This window comes from Helianthus annuus, chromosome 14 (assembly GCF_002127325.2).
Source record: "Helianthus annuus cultivar XRQ/B chromosome 14, HanXRQr2.0-SUNRISE, whole genome shotgun sequence".
Classification (NCBI taxonomy): Eukaryota; Viridiplantae; Streptophyta; class Magnoliopsida; order Asterales; family Asteraceae; genus Helianthus; species Helianthus annuus.
This window is the reverse complement of record NC_035446.2, coordinates 131,559,128-131,573,616: the sequence shown is the minus strand read 5'-3', so window position 1 is coordinate 131,573,616 and position 14,489 is coordinate 131,559,128. Positions and strand designations below refer to the sequence as shown.

Sequence of the window (14,489 nt, the reverse complement as noted above, 5' to 3'; positions counted from 1 at the left end):
CGTTCATTCTTAATTGGTTGACTATTAATGTTATTCTATTGAAATAATCTTCAACAGACTCCTCCTCTTTCATTTTTAACGTATCGAATTCACATCTAAGAGTCTGTAGTTTTACAGTTCTTGCCCGATTTTCTCCTCTGTATGATTTATGCAGAATACTCCAGGCCTCCTTTGATGATTTGGCCATTGCAATTCTTTCGAAGATAATCTCGTTGACCGATTGAAATATTATGTGCAGTGCCCGCTTGTCTTTCTTGATAGAATCTCGATAGGCTGCAGTGGCTTCATCTGAGGGATTTGTTCCCAATTCTTGATAACCGTCTTCGACTATGCCCCATAATTCTTGTGATTCCAGTAAAACTCTCATCTGAATATGCCAGTGATAATAATTCTGTCCGGTAAGTTTTGGAATTTGGGTTTGAATCCCCTGCGTTTGATTCATGGCGTCTGATGTATATTTCCGTTGTCTTTGTTGATGGAATTTTCCGAACGCTGGGCTCTGATACCACTATGTTAGATATCCGCTGAATGTTTTAGGGTTTGACAGAAATTCTTGTTCATAAATTATGAATTGATAAAAGAATAGATATGCAGTACATATGTATATATACAGATACGTGAATCGGCTGTAACCGCCGAAACTTAGGGTTAACTAATAATGAGAAATATTACTAATAACATGTAACATATCTAGCTTATAAATTTAATAATTATATGTCTAACAGGTTATATGTACGGCTTATATTTTGGGTAAATAACCATCTGTATTGAAGTTGGAAAATATGATTTTCTTGGTCTGGTCTTTCTTATTCTTGTTGCCTAGTTCTGAATCGTTAGATTTCAAGATAGAACGTTTGATGCGGATGCAACAAATATACTGTATAGGGGAGATGCCGTACCTTCTGTAGTTCTGTTGGAACCATAGAGTTCAATAAAGTCAATTATCTTAACCGTGTAGGTCAAGCCATATACTATGATACTGTGCCCATTTGGGGCCGTAAGTCCCGTAAGCTCACTGATTTCACCACACACTTCACCTTAATTATCGACACACAAGGTCGATCCCCGTATAATGGGCTTACTTTCTTTCTTGCCCCAGCGACGTTCCAAATCTCACCCAACTCAGCCGGTGGCTTTTTAGGCCTGTTTAACACCACATACACTGATTCACCCCGAAACCAACTGATTGTCATCGAGTTTGACTCTTTTGTGAACCCTGAATGGGATCCCCCAGTTGAACATGTGGGTATCAACAAGAACTCGATTCATCCCGCTACTTACGCTGCATGGGATGCTAGTTCACACGGTGGAGAAACCACAGATGCTTGGGTATCTTACAACTCCACAACTCAGCTTTTGAGCTTGGAGTGGAGCTACAATGCCAGAAATGATTCTCGAGGGAATCTTTCGTATCAAGTTGACCTCAGGGAAGTTCTTCCCGAGCAGGTAATGATCGGATTTGCAGCTGCCACTGGTGCCAATGTAGAAAGACATATCCTTCAATCTTGGGAATTTAGTTCAAGTTTAAATGTAGTTAAAAAGGGGGAAGATAATTCAAAGAAATGGAAACTAGCAGTGGGGATAGGAGTCCCTCTTGGTGTTCTAGTTTTAGTAGCCATGGCAGCATGTGTTGCGGTATGGAGAAAGAAAAGAAAACCTGCAGAGGAACCAGCCGAAGCAGTCGCCTCAACATCGATGACTGACAACCTCGAACGAGGAGCTGGCCCGAGAAGATTTTCATACAATGATCTCGTTTCAGCAACCAACAATTTCTCAAATGACAGAAAACTAGGCGAGGGTGGATTCGGGTATGTCTACAAGGGTAATTTAATACGCGAAAACATGGATGTTGCTGTAAAGAAAGTTTCACAAGGTTCTAGACAGGGGAGGAGAGAATACATAACGGAAGTGAAGGTAATTAGCAGCTTAAGGCATTGAAACTTGGTGCGTCTCATTGGTTGGTGCCATGATGATACTCAATTTTTGCTTGTTTACGAGTTTATGCCATATGGCAGCCTTGATTCTCACCTCTTCGGTCAAAATAATCCCCTTGAATAGGTTGTGAAGTATAAGATCGCTATGGAAACAGCTTCTGCGTTGCTGTATCTGCATGAAGAATGGGAACAATGTGTGGTGCACCGTGATGTCAAATCGAGCAACATCATGCTTGATTCTGGGTTCAACGTGAAGCTTGGAGACTTTGGGTTAGCTCGACTCATGGACCCTGATCAGCTGGGTCTACCAACTGTTGTAGCCGGAACCCCGGGTTACTTGGCTCCTGAGTATATGGCTACAGGAACTGTAGTAAAGAGTCAGATGTGTATAGCTTCGGGGTGGTGGTATTAGAGATTGCTTCTGGAAAAAAGGCGATTGTTGACCGAAATTCTGGTCTCACATTGGTGCAGTGGGTTTGGAGTTTACTCGGGAAAAGGGAGCTGCTTTCAGGTGTGGACCCGAGGCTGAACAAGGCCTTTGACTCGAAAGAAGTAGAGTGTTTGATGATGGTGGGGTTATGGTCTGCACACCCTGATCCGAGTCTAAGGCCGTCAATCCGGCAAGCAATTCAGATGCTGAAGTTTGAGAGTGAAGTCCCTAATCTTCCAATGGAGATGCCGAGGCCGACTTACTAGGCAGAACCAATGTTCCAACTGGAGTCGTTTCGAAAACGTACACTGGCATTGATCTGGCCGTTGAAGTTTGAACAAATGTGATATGTTAATTCAGGTGAGCAATTTTTGGAAAAAACAAACATAAGTTGTATTTGCTCAAATTATGAAGATATTGATAGTGAAATGTTTTATCAGGATACTAGATCAAAAACTTCTTAAAAACAAGACAAAAATGCGCGAAACAATATTGTTTCAATACTCGAAGAACAACACAATACAAGCCATAGGTCAAGAGCAATTGTATTAGTTAGGATCGAACACACACAAAACTGAACACACACACAAAAGCAGTAAATGAACACGAAGATTTAAAGTGGTTTGGTCGGCTGATGATGTGCGTGAACTATATATTTTTATAAATGAATTTTCCTTCACACAAATTTAGTTTTAAAAATGATTTTCACCTAAGAACTGAGCTACACACATAAAAGGGCAAGTGTACCCATCGGGTGGTAATATAGTCTATCGCTAATAACCGGATATCAATCTATGGACGCGATGTCTCGATACTAAACTTTTGCTACTTTAAAGTCTTTTCAATCAAAAGGTTGGTTTTTCTACTTTATCATGCAATAACAAACTACTAACACTCTAAAAAACAATATCTAAGGAAGGTTGCCTAGACTAAGTATCCACCAATGAACATGTGATAACAAGGGGAAGAACTAGTGATGATGCAAAATCTATGTTTAACTAAGTCCCAATCAAGGTGTCCTAGTTTTATAATCCTTAGGAAAACTAAATGAAACAACATTCTAATCACCTAAGAGTTATCCTTTTTAACTTCAATTTCTAAGTTGATGTTAATCTTTAATCCCGTTTTTCCGGTGGATCGATAACGAATACCTATCCTTGTTTATCACAAACACGGTAACGGGTGCGGAATCCCCGTGACGGTGCAAACCAAACACAGTTAATAAGAACACACGTAACCAAAAGATTCAATATCTATTGATTAGGGATGAGTACAACCACAAACATATACAAACAACGTTTTAACGACTCTCACTAAGTCTCTTTGTGCTCATCTGAGTTTCACACAGAAACTATGACGAGTATTTATACTAAACAGACACAGATAATGACGAAACACAAATAACTCGGCGAAACAACCTTGGGCCAAACATTTGGGCCTGAGGAAGCCCAACAGGCGACGAAACAGGGACAGGCCACGGCGAAACACCATAGTCGACGAAACACATTATGTTTCGTCGACATACATTTCACTTTTGAAGATTTTCATGACTTTTTCTACTTTATGACATCATCATGACATCACAGTGATGATGTCATGGTGATGTGTCACCTGGTCTTAGTTCGCGACGCTCCGTGCTTCGCGTGTCGAACTCTGGGGCGCACGACGGAGGAATGTCGTGACGTCGGGCTTGAGCCGGACCTAACCGTGTCGAAACCAAGTCGAACCGAGCCGAGTCGAACCGAGCCGAGTCGCGTCCACACAAAGTGTATCAACAAACTCCCCCTTGGACGCTACTCGTGATGGTTCGTCTTCTGTGTCTTTCATGTCGGAGGATCTTCAAAGTCTTCACGCGTCGTAAGAAGAAAGTGTATCAACAAACTCCCCATTTCATTTAGGAAGTGTGTTAACAAACTCCCCCTTAGATTGAACTCTCCATTGAGTCATGCTCGTGAATCTTTTGATCGTTAATTCTTCAGATCCTTGTGGTGTTGATGAAGGGTCAGCGGCAACTCTATCATCATTATCTTTTGAGTGCCTTCACGTCGTATCTTCATTTCGAAGCTTGTCATCGAACATGTTCTCCTCGCCTTTAGCATCTGCACATGCAAGAAATCTAAGCGCATAATGAGAACAACCGCTTGGAATATATTTTCCATGAACAAACGACACATGTGAGATCAAATCTCAATCAAACACCGGCCGACAACAGTTTGAAAGTTTAGAAAATGATCAATTTTAGTCCCTTAACTTTCAAAACTTGTTTACTTCGACTGTTTATGAAGATGCAATTGTTTTCCGGCTTTAGATTAGGATTTTGGGTAGGATAGACTCGAGTTCCAACATCGGTCAATCAAAAATAAACTAGAAGCAAAATCTTTTTCGCTTTTATAAAGTTTATATTAAAACACACTTAAAATCTTTTTGGAATTTTTCATTTTTCAAATGTAAAGACGGAAAACAATAAATAAATATATACAAAGATTCTTTTTGCGAGTTTCGAGGGTAAGAGAATCATATCAGTATATGGTCATGCCAAAACGCTCTTTTTGTTCAATTAGTTAACATTTAGATACGCATCCTATAACGATTATCGGTATTGTTGTCCACATAAGCTCAACTTATCAAATGTAATCATGGCGAGGGGATACGTTAAGGTATGATTTATACTTACCGACCGGTGTTCATCCACACACGACACATTCCCGTATCAAGGTATGCACGAGGGTTCATCTTACTGGTGAGTATACCGTTTATCATCTGTTTGACCATATATGATGTGAGATTCTCACTTATTTTAATTGAAAACAAGCCCTATGTGATAGGATCACTTATTGATGAGGAACTTGATTTTCGATGCATGAGGGCACAGGAGCAAGTCCGTGAACAGGTCAGTACTTTCGTATAGCACCCGGATAAATGTGATATATTATCACTTATTTGTTTGGACATGTGATTGTTGATCACTTATTGAGGTCGAATGCAATATGTACACGTATGTATAGTATCATGGAAGATCTAGACTTCGTCTCTGTTGGTTTTCGGTAAAAGATGCAACCATGATACCCAGATGATAAGCAGCATAAAGACCGAATATCTCAGAACATCGGCAATCTCTCAAACGAAATTTCGGTACCAAGACCATATGCCAATGAGTGGTTCCCACACAGTCTTCAGTTGATTTAAGGTTTATATCACCCTGCACACTTTAAAATGATTGTGAGCCTACCGATACATCTTTTATAGAGCTGCTTAACATTTTTCATTTTAAGTTCAGTTTGAAGAGGTTTCGACAGACCACTGATTTACTATCATTTTCTCTTTTTCTTGCCAGGAAACTCATTTTTGTTTTTCTATTGTTTTTGTGTTTTTGAAATTTTTCGATGTTTTTGGATTTTTAAAAATTGGATTTACTCCCCCTAAAATCAACAAACTATGATAAATTTTAAAAACACAAAGGTATTTACAAAAACGATTTCCCGATGTCAGATTAACTCATGTTTTACCTCAATGCCGTTTACCAAAATTAATTTTAATCAGAAATGATTTATCGAATTTTGGGAAAATGAGTTGGCATGTCGGTAAGTGGTGCGGACCAAGACAAGATTGATGAGTTTCATAGTGAAACAATCACGTGTGAGGTGATATTTGAGATCAACGTGTCAGGCCAAAGAGTGCTGTACGAGATGATAATAATTCAAAAAGCAGCTTAAATATCGACAAGGATAGGAGAGATTAGAAATTCAAAACCGTATCCTGCAACTGCTTCGTGCATTGCAAGGAATCTGAGTGCTCTCCCTAACTGGATATGCACCCAGTGTGGATTTCAATGTCGAATTTGCAACTACTTCAATTAACCAAGAAATCTCTTCACAACAACAAGATCAGAAACCTCCAGGTCCGGCTAGTCTTCCACATTGCACTAGCGGAGGTCTTTGTCTTTCTCTTTGAAAAGTAGTGTGCGGTTGTTCAATCCATGCCAAGGCATCCGCACACCCGGTTGGTTTGTTCAACAAACACATTTTCTTCAATCACACCGCAAAGAAATGTACACTGCACGTTCATCTTGTTGATTTTGAACATCAGACGTGCTGCAGGTGCGTACATTTTGTTTGAATCTATCCTGAGGACCCGATCAAAGCCTTGAATAATCAAACTCTTGGAATGATTTGCATTTTCTCGAAGCTTTCAATTTCTTTCAACAGACAACTCTGTTTCCCTTTTCTTCTTCTCTCCATCAAAGGCAACAATATCTTTTGTCGCCGATCTTGTGCATGAACATTCCACTATCAATAATCCTATGACTATCGGAAGTTCCTCCTGGAACATCCTGCACACTCACTCAGAGATTAGATGGAGAGGGGGACCCAAGCCTTCACAGACTTAGGTCGCCCTTGTTCATCGACGTAAGTAATCTCAACTTCTCGATGATCTAGAACAGATGATTCTCCCCCTGAAACTTTATCCGTTTTAGGTCTCCAAGCTTGTTTCCGTTTACCAGATTGTGTATTATGTACAATTTCTGGTTTTAATGGTTGTGACAAACTAGGTTTCCTTTTAACAGATTTTACTTCATTTTTTAAAGCCTTTTCGATCACCTTCACATTTTTACGTCGTTGTTTTGTTTCTTGTTCTTTAATAGTGCATTTATCATGTTTTGGAGAAACAGGACGACGTTGTGAGTGACCTTGTTCAGAGGGGGCTCTTTCAACAAAATTTGGTTTGGGCGAGTTTGTGCAGTCTTTAACGATGTGCCCAAACTTCCCACATTTGAAACAAGTTCTCCTTTCAACAAACTTAGGAGAATCTGATCGACGACCTGACGTAGAAGTTGTATGTCACACCCCCAAAATCCACACGCGGAGTACCACCGCTAGGAGGCGTGACATGACCAGGATCAAGCCACCAATCATATCGAACATGTAATTAATATCAAGTATAATAAATGTAAACCAATCATTCAATACGATAGGTGTTCAAAACATAATCATAGTTTCAAAGTATAGCGGAAGCATAAGTATGAAAACCCAATGTGTAACATAAGTTCAAATGTTTAAATGTTTTAACATGGCATCCACGATCCATGCTCCACAACGACCTGCTCCTCCATGTGCAAGCTCCATGTATCTAACGACCTGCAAGGCATGTAACAGAGGATCAACAACTAGTTGAGCGAGTTCACAGTTAACAGTTCAGTAATAGTGTAGTGTGAGTAGTAGTATGTTCGTTCGTTATGTCATGTATCGTATTAGTTTCCATCGCGGCCTCCCAGGCAGGTATGCGAAGATATTAGGGGATGTTCATCCCGAGTATTCTAGACTAGGTTTATCTGTATCGCGGCCTACCAGGCAGGTGTGCGAAGATTAGTAAATTCCAGTTCGCGGCCTTCCAAAGGCAGGTGTGCGAAGTCAGTCATAATATCGCGGCCAACCCTTGGCAGGTGTGCGAAGATCAGTTCAATAAGTGTTACTAGTCTAGTCGTAGCTCTATCAGCGGAGTATGTACAATAATTCATCAAATCCCATTCCCACCCGGGAACCCCATGCCTTGGCTGTGTGAACTCACCTTGGTTTGATCGGTATGTTATTGCTTCTAGGGTTTGTTAATCGTCTAAGTCCGTTACACACGACCTAGGATATATTGCACATGATTCGATGTAAGTGTTTGCATCAAATTAGGGTTTACACATCTTTGATATCCAAGCGATTGTGTTGTGTGTGTTTATTGTGTACATGATGATATCACATAGAATGTTCACGCATGTAGAATCATATAGTTGCATTCAGTATCATACGATTATACACATAGAATCATACATCATGTAATCAGTTCATCGTATTCACATATTTCATGCGTCACATCTTTACTTTCACCTTTCAGTCTAACATGGAGGTTAACGTATGTGTCACTGTTAACATACTTCGTATATTCAACGGCGTTGATAAACTTAACAAGTTTAACCGAGTTAGCGGCTTAAGAATGTGACATACACATCCTATCAGATTCAATCATTATATATACACATTCAGGGCCTCATATTAAACACACATCAGATTCAATACTCAGACAAGTGTGGGGGGGGGGTTAAAAACTCGGATAGGGCATAGCATGTTCAAAAATTCGGACCTCACAACTCAAAATACAAAAGTCGGACATCAAGTGCTTTTAAAAGTCGGACCATGGGCTCCCCTTTACAAGCTCGGACAGGGGTAACACCCCCCCCCAAAACTCGGACACCTTACACATCAAAAGTCGGAGCCTCTCATTTGATACAAAAGTCGGACCAAGGTTTCTTGATACAAAGTTCGGATAAAGCTCACATTGATATGAAATTCGGACAAGCAGCCTTTTAAAACTTGGACCCCCTTATATCAATAAAGTTCGGACATGTATATATCTTAAAGAACTCGGACCCTTAACAACATATTAAAACTCGGACCATAGTTACATGAGAAAGTCGGACCTTGCTTCACTACAAAAGTCGGACAAGGCTTTAAGCCTCAAAAACTCGGACTAACTAGCACATTCTAATAAAATTCGGACCTTAGCATATCATTCACAAAACTCAGACTCTTTTAAGCAACCAAAAGTCGGACTAGCATGCTACAATAAAACTCAGACAAGTTCATTCATTCACAAAACTCTGACTTACAATCATGCGTGAATTCCAGTCATTGCACAGAATCAAAATAATCAAATCAGTTACGTTTTCTAAGCAAGTCGTGGAACCCTAATTACATACACTGGCAACCCTTTCAATCATATCATCAATCACAATTGCAGAAATATCATGTATTCGACACAAACAAATCATTACGCAACTAATCATCATCGTCATCACAATAATTCAGAATCAATAATCACAGCCTATCACAGGAAGAACTAGGGTTTTAACATCAATCAATCAATCAACAATTAACATCAAACAATGATTAAACAATTACCTTGATTGATTCTAAATGGATTGGAACGTCAAACTTGTTGCAAGAGATTTTGAATCCAAGAATGATGAGAAGATGGTTGTGGAGAGGATTAGAGAATGTGAGGGTACGTGTTTTGATTTCTTGTGAATGATTAGTGAAAAGAATTAGGGTTAAGAATGATTTAAGTTTCACTATTAGCACAAAGCACCCCTAAGTATTGTCTATTACATGTTACATGCACAAAATACACAATTTACATTTTCATCACCACAATCAAGTATTTGACAATCCATTCATAAACCTTATCAAATCCAAAACGTACACAGTTTCATAGCAAACCAATTGTGCAAGCAAACAATTAAACAATCAATAAACGTGCAATAAATGCGTAATAGAAATCTTGGAAATTCGAGTTGTCACATTATCCCCAACTTAAAAGAAATTTCGTCTCGAAATTTGGTACGCACTCACTGAGGAAGCTAGGTAAACTGTATTGTTCACTGGTTTTCCTGGGGTGTCACATCATCCCCCCGTTGATTTGGAATTTCGTCCCGAAATTCCGTAGTAGTAGCTTCAGTCTCAGTAGTGGTTGCACGATTTTCGAATAACTGGGGTACTTTTCTTTCATTCGGTCTTCGCGTTCCCAGGTGTACTCTGGGCCACGTCGGGAGTTCCAACGAACTCGAACAAGAAGGATTCTCTTGTGTTTGAGGACCTTAACATCCCGGTCCGTGATTTCAACTGGCTCCTCGACAAACTGCAACCGCTCGTCGATAGTGAGTTCCTTAAAAGGAATTATGACGGTCTCATCTGACAGGCACTTCTTCAGATTCGACACGTGAAATACATTGTGAACTGCACCGAGTTCAGTTGGTAGGTTCAGTCTGTAGGCTACTGGGCCTATTCTTTCAGTGATTTCGAACGGTCCAACATAACGTGGATTGAGTTTGCCTCGTTTACCAAATCGAACCACACCCTTCCAGGGTGAGACTTTAAGTAAAACCCGATCCCCGACCTGAAATTCCAATGGCTTCCTACGCTTATCCGCGTAGGCTTTCTGACGGTCGCGTGCTGCCGCCATGCGTTGTCGTATTTGTGCAATCTTTTCTGTGGCGTCCACTACAATCTCTGGACCCGTAATCTGACTATCCCCCACCTCTGCCCAACAGAGAGGTGACCGGCATTTACGCCCGTACAATGCCTCGAATGAAGTGGCTTGTATGCTGGTGTGGTAACTGTTATTGTACGAAAACTCCACTAAAGGGAGGTGTTTTTCCCAGCTGTTGCCGAAATCAATAACACATGCCCGAAGCATGTCTTCTAGGGTTTGGATCGTGCGCTCAGACTGCCCATCCGTCTGAGGGTGATAAGCTGTGTTCATGTCTAACCGAGAGCCAAAAGCTTTGTGCATTACTTGCCATAGTTCTGACGTGAATCGTGCATCGCGATCCGAAATGATAGATGTGGGCACCCCGTGCCTCGAGACTATTTCCTTTACGAATAGGTCTGTTAGTGTGGAAAACTTGTCTGTTTCTTTGATTGCTAGGAAGTGAGCAGACTTGGTGAGTCAATCCACGATCACTCAAATAGTGTCGTTCCCACGCTGGGATCTAGGTAGGCCTGTAACGAAATCCATGGAAATTTCTTCCCATTTCCATTGTGGTATCTTGGGTTGCTGAAGTAGGCCTGAGGGTTTCTGGTACTTTGTCTTGACTCTCGCACAAGTCAAACATTTGCCGACGTAAGTTGCAATGTGGGCCTTCATGCTAGGCCACCAATATGTAGTTCTAATGTCGTGGTACATTTTATCCGACCCTGGATGTACCGAGTAGCGAGACTTGTGTGCTTCATCCATCACAAGTTCTCGTAAACCGCCGTATAGTGGGACCCAAATACGTCCTGTTACATAGTAGGCGCCGTCTTCCCTTTGTTCTAATCGTTGCCTTGAGCCACGCAAAGCTTCATCCTTTACGTTTTCTGGTTTCAATGCTTCCACCTGAGCATCTCGTATTTGTGCAGGAAGATCAGACTGAATAGTGAGCTGCAAAGCTCGTACACGCCTAGGTAGAGTGTCTTTTCGACTGAGAGCGTCAGCCACAACATTGGCTTTGCCTGGATGGTACTTGATGGCGCATTCGTAATCATTAAGTAACTCGACCCATCGTCGTTGACGCATATTCAATTCCTTCTGCTTGAAGATATGCTCGAGACTCCTGTGATCGGTGTAAATAGTGCACTTGGTACCGTACAGGTAGTGTCGCCATATCTTAAGTGCAAAAACTATAGCTCCCAGCTCTAAATCGTGCGTCGTGTAGTTCCGTTCGTGAACCTTGAGTTGACGAGAAGCGTAAGCAATAACCTTACCCTGCTGCATCAATACACAACCAAGTCCCTGTATCGACGCGTCACAATAGACCACAAATTCGTCCGTGCCCTCTGGCAATGAGAAAATAGGTGCGCTGCATAGTCCATCCTTCAGCTACTGAAAAGCGGTTTCCTGGGAATCTCCCCAACGGTAGGTGACGCCTTTCTGTGTCAGCATAGCAAGCGGCTGTGTGATCTTTGAAAAGTCTTTGATGAATCGTCTGTAGTACCCCGCCAAACCCAAGGATTGGCGTATTTCCGTTGGTGTACGCGGTGCAGGCCAGTTCCTGATCGAATCTACCTTGGATGGATCGACATGGATCGCATCCTTGTTCACCACATGGCCTAAGAAGTGGACTTCACAAAGCCAGAAGTCGCATTTTGAAAGCTTGGCGTACAGTTGTTCCTTTTGAAGTAGTTCTAAGATAAGACGTAAGTGTTGTTCGTGCTCCTCCTGACTCTTGGAGTAGATCAGAATGTCGTCGATGAAAACGATGACGAACTTGTCAAGATAGGGTTTGCACACCCTGCTCATAAGATCCATGAAAACTGCAGGCGCGTTCGTAAGCCCAAATGGCATGACTAGAAACTCATAGTGACTGTAGCGAGTTCTGAATGCTGTCTTGGAGACGTCCTCATCCCGGACTCTCAGCTGATGATAACCAAACCTTAGATCAATCTTGGAGTAGTAACACGACCCTTGCAACTGGTCGAATAAGTCGTCTATACGCGGAAGAGGATAACGGTTCTTCACCGTCACCTTGTTGAGTTCCCGGTTGTCTATGCACATCCTGAAGGTACCGTCCTTCTTTTTCACAAATAACACTGAAGCTCCCCAAGGCGAAGAGCTTGGACAAATAAAGCCCTTTTCCAAGAGCTCTTGTAGCTGCTTTGACAGTTCTTCCAGTTCGGTTGGAGCTAAACGACACGGTGCTCGAGCTATGGGTGCTGCTCCTGGAGCGAGCTCGATTTGAAATTCGACCTGACGATGAGGCGGTAGACCAGGTAAATCTTCAGGAAACACCTGAGGAAAGTCGCGTACAACTGGATGGTCTTCCAACTTCTTTTCTTTCGTTGATACGTCAGTAACGAGAGCCAAAATTGCGGTGTGACTCTTCCGTAAACATTTCTGAGCCTTCAAGAAAGAGGTGATGCCAACCACAGCACCACTCTTGTCGCCTTGAACTTCGAGAGGTTCTTGGCCAGAACGAGGAATGCGAACAATCTTTTCATTGCATAGGATTTCTGCTTGCTGTTGCTGCCGGCGATTCCGATTTGCAGGCCGTGGGCTCCTGAATCCTTAGCTTCATGGCCCATCTTGAGACACCTCTGGCAACGTCCCTCGTTGCACTAACCACCGTGGTGTCTGTTGCATTAGTTACACTTTGGGTGAATTCCCCGATATCCACCCTGCCCCTGACCACCAGAAGTTGGCTGACTCGGCTCTGGTGATCACTATTCTTGCGCTGCTGCTGTGCTTGAGACTGAACGGTAGCTGAACCCTTGCTGGAATACCCATCCCATTTCCGCTTGTTGTCACTAGGAGTAGCGGGAGTAGCAGAAGTGATAGCGGTACTAATAGTGCTGATACAACTAGGCAGCCTGTTCTGTTCCACTGCCTGATCCGTGAGGCGATGAGCAAGACGCTGAATGTCTTGGACATTGTCGAGGTTAGCCGATGTAGCATGGCTCTGAATCTCTGAGGCTAGACCCTTGAGGTACAATTCGATACGCTTGCTTGGAGGGTCCACCATGGTTGGACACAAGATGGCCAGTTCGTTCGACCGTTTCGTATAAGCATCAATTTCCTGACCCCGTCATTTTCAAATGGTAAAGCTCCACTTCCAACTTGTGGATGTCATCACGCGTGCAGTATTCCCTTTTAATGCGTTCTTTGAATTCGTTCCAAGGGGTGGCGTTAGCAGCTGCCAGCCCTAATATCTGAACTTGCGCGTTCCACCAGGTTAGCGCGATTCCTTCCAACGTAACAGTGGCGTACTTGACCCTGCGAGCCTCAGGGCATTCACACATCTCGAATACCGACTCGAGCTTCCCAAACCAATGGAGTAGTCCCACTGCTCCTTCTGTGCCACTGAATGTGCTTGGACGACAGTCCATGAAGTTCTTGAATGTGCAGACAGGTTGCTGTGCGTTCTGACCCGTTGCGCGAGAAAGATAGGTCAAGGTTAAGCGCGAGAGTTGGGTCACGAGAGTAGGATCTAACATCCTAGGATAGGTTTGGAATAGCAGGTTATACCTCCTGCTTGTGCGGCTGCAAGCGCCGCAGCAACTTGTTCGTTAATGAGAGCCGTCAACTGGGCTTGAGTCATGTTAACACGTCCAAACATGATCTTCATAGTAAAGGTAGCGTAAGTGAGAATGGTTCGCGAGTAGTGCGATGACAGAAGAGTGTAAGCACATAGGTGTTCTCAAGCAATAACAAGTAGTGAGCAAAGTAATGCAAGCATACTACGAGCAAAGTTCTACGCAATTCTAGCATGTAGGCAATAAACACAAACCTTATTACCTAGGATGTTGAGTCTTGCACGTGGAGCGAAGCGTCGTTGTGGAACGTTGAGAGCACTGTTCTGGTTATAGTCTGGTTTTAATAAAAACGTTTTCCCATATTAAAACCAAGTTCTCTATAACCAATGGCTCTGATACCAATCTGTCACACTCCCAAAATCCACACGCGGAGTACCACCGCTAGTAGGCGTGACATGACCAGGATCAAGCCACCAATCATATCGAACATGTAATTAATATCAAGTATAATAAATGTAAACCAATCATTCAATACGATAGGTGTTCAAAACATAATCATAGTTTCAAAGTATA

General features: G+C 42.2%; 1 pseudogene; it reads left to right on the top strand.

The window, feature by feature from the left end:
* Positions 1–588: 588 nt before the first annotated feature.
* On the top strand, positions 589–2,630 carry LOC110907401 (annotated as a pseudogene).
* Positions 2,631–14,489: the final 11,859 nt, after the last annotated feature.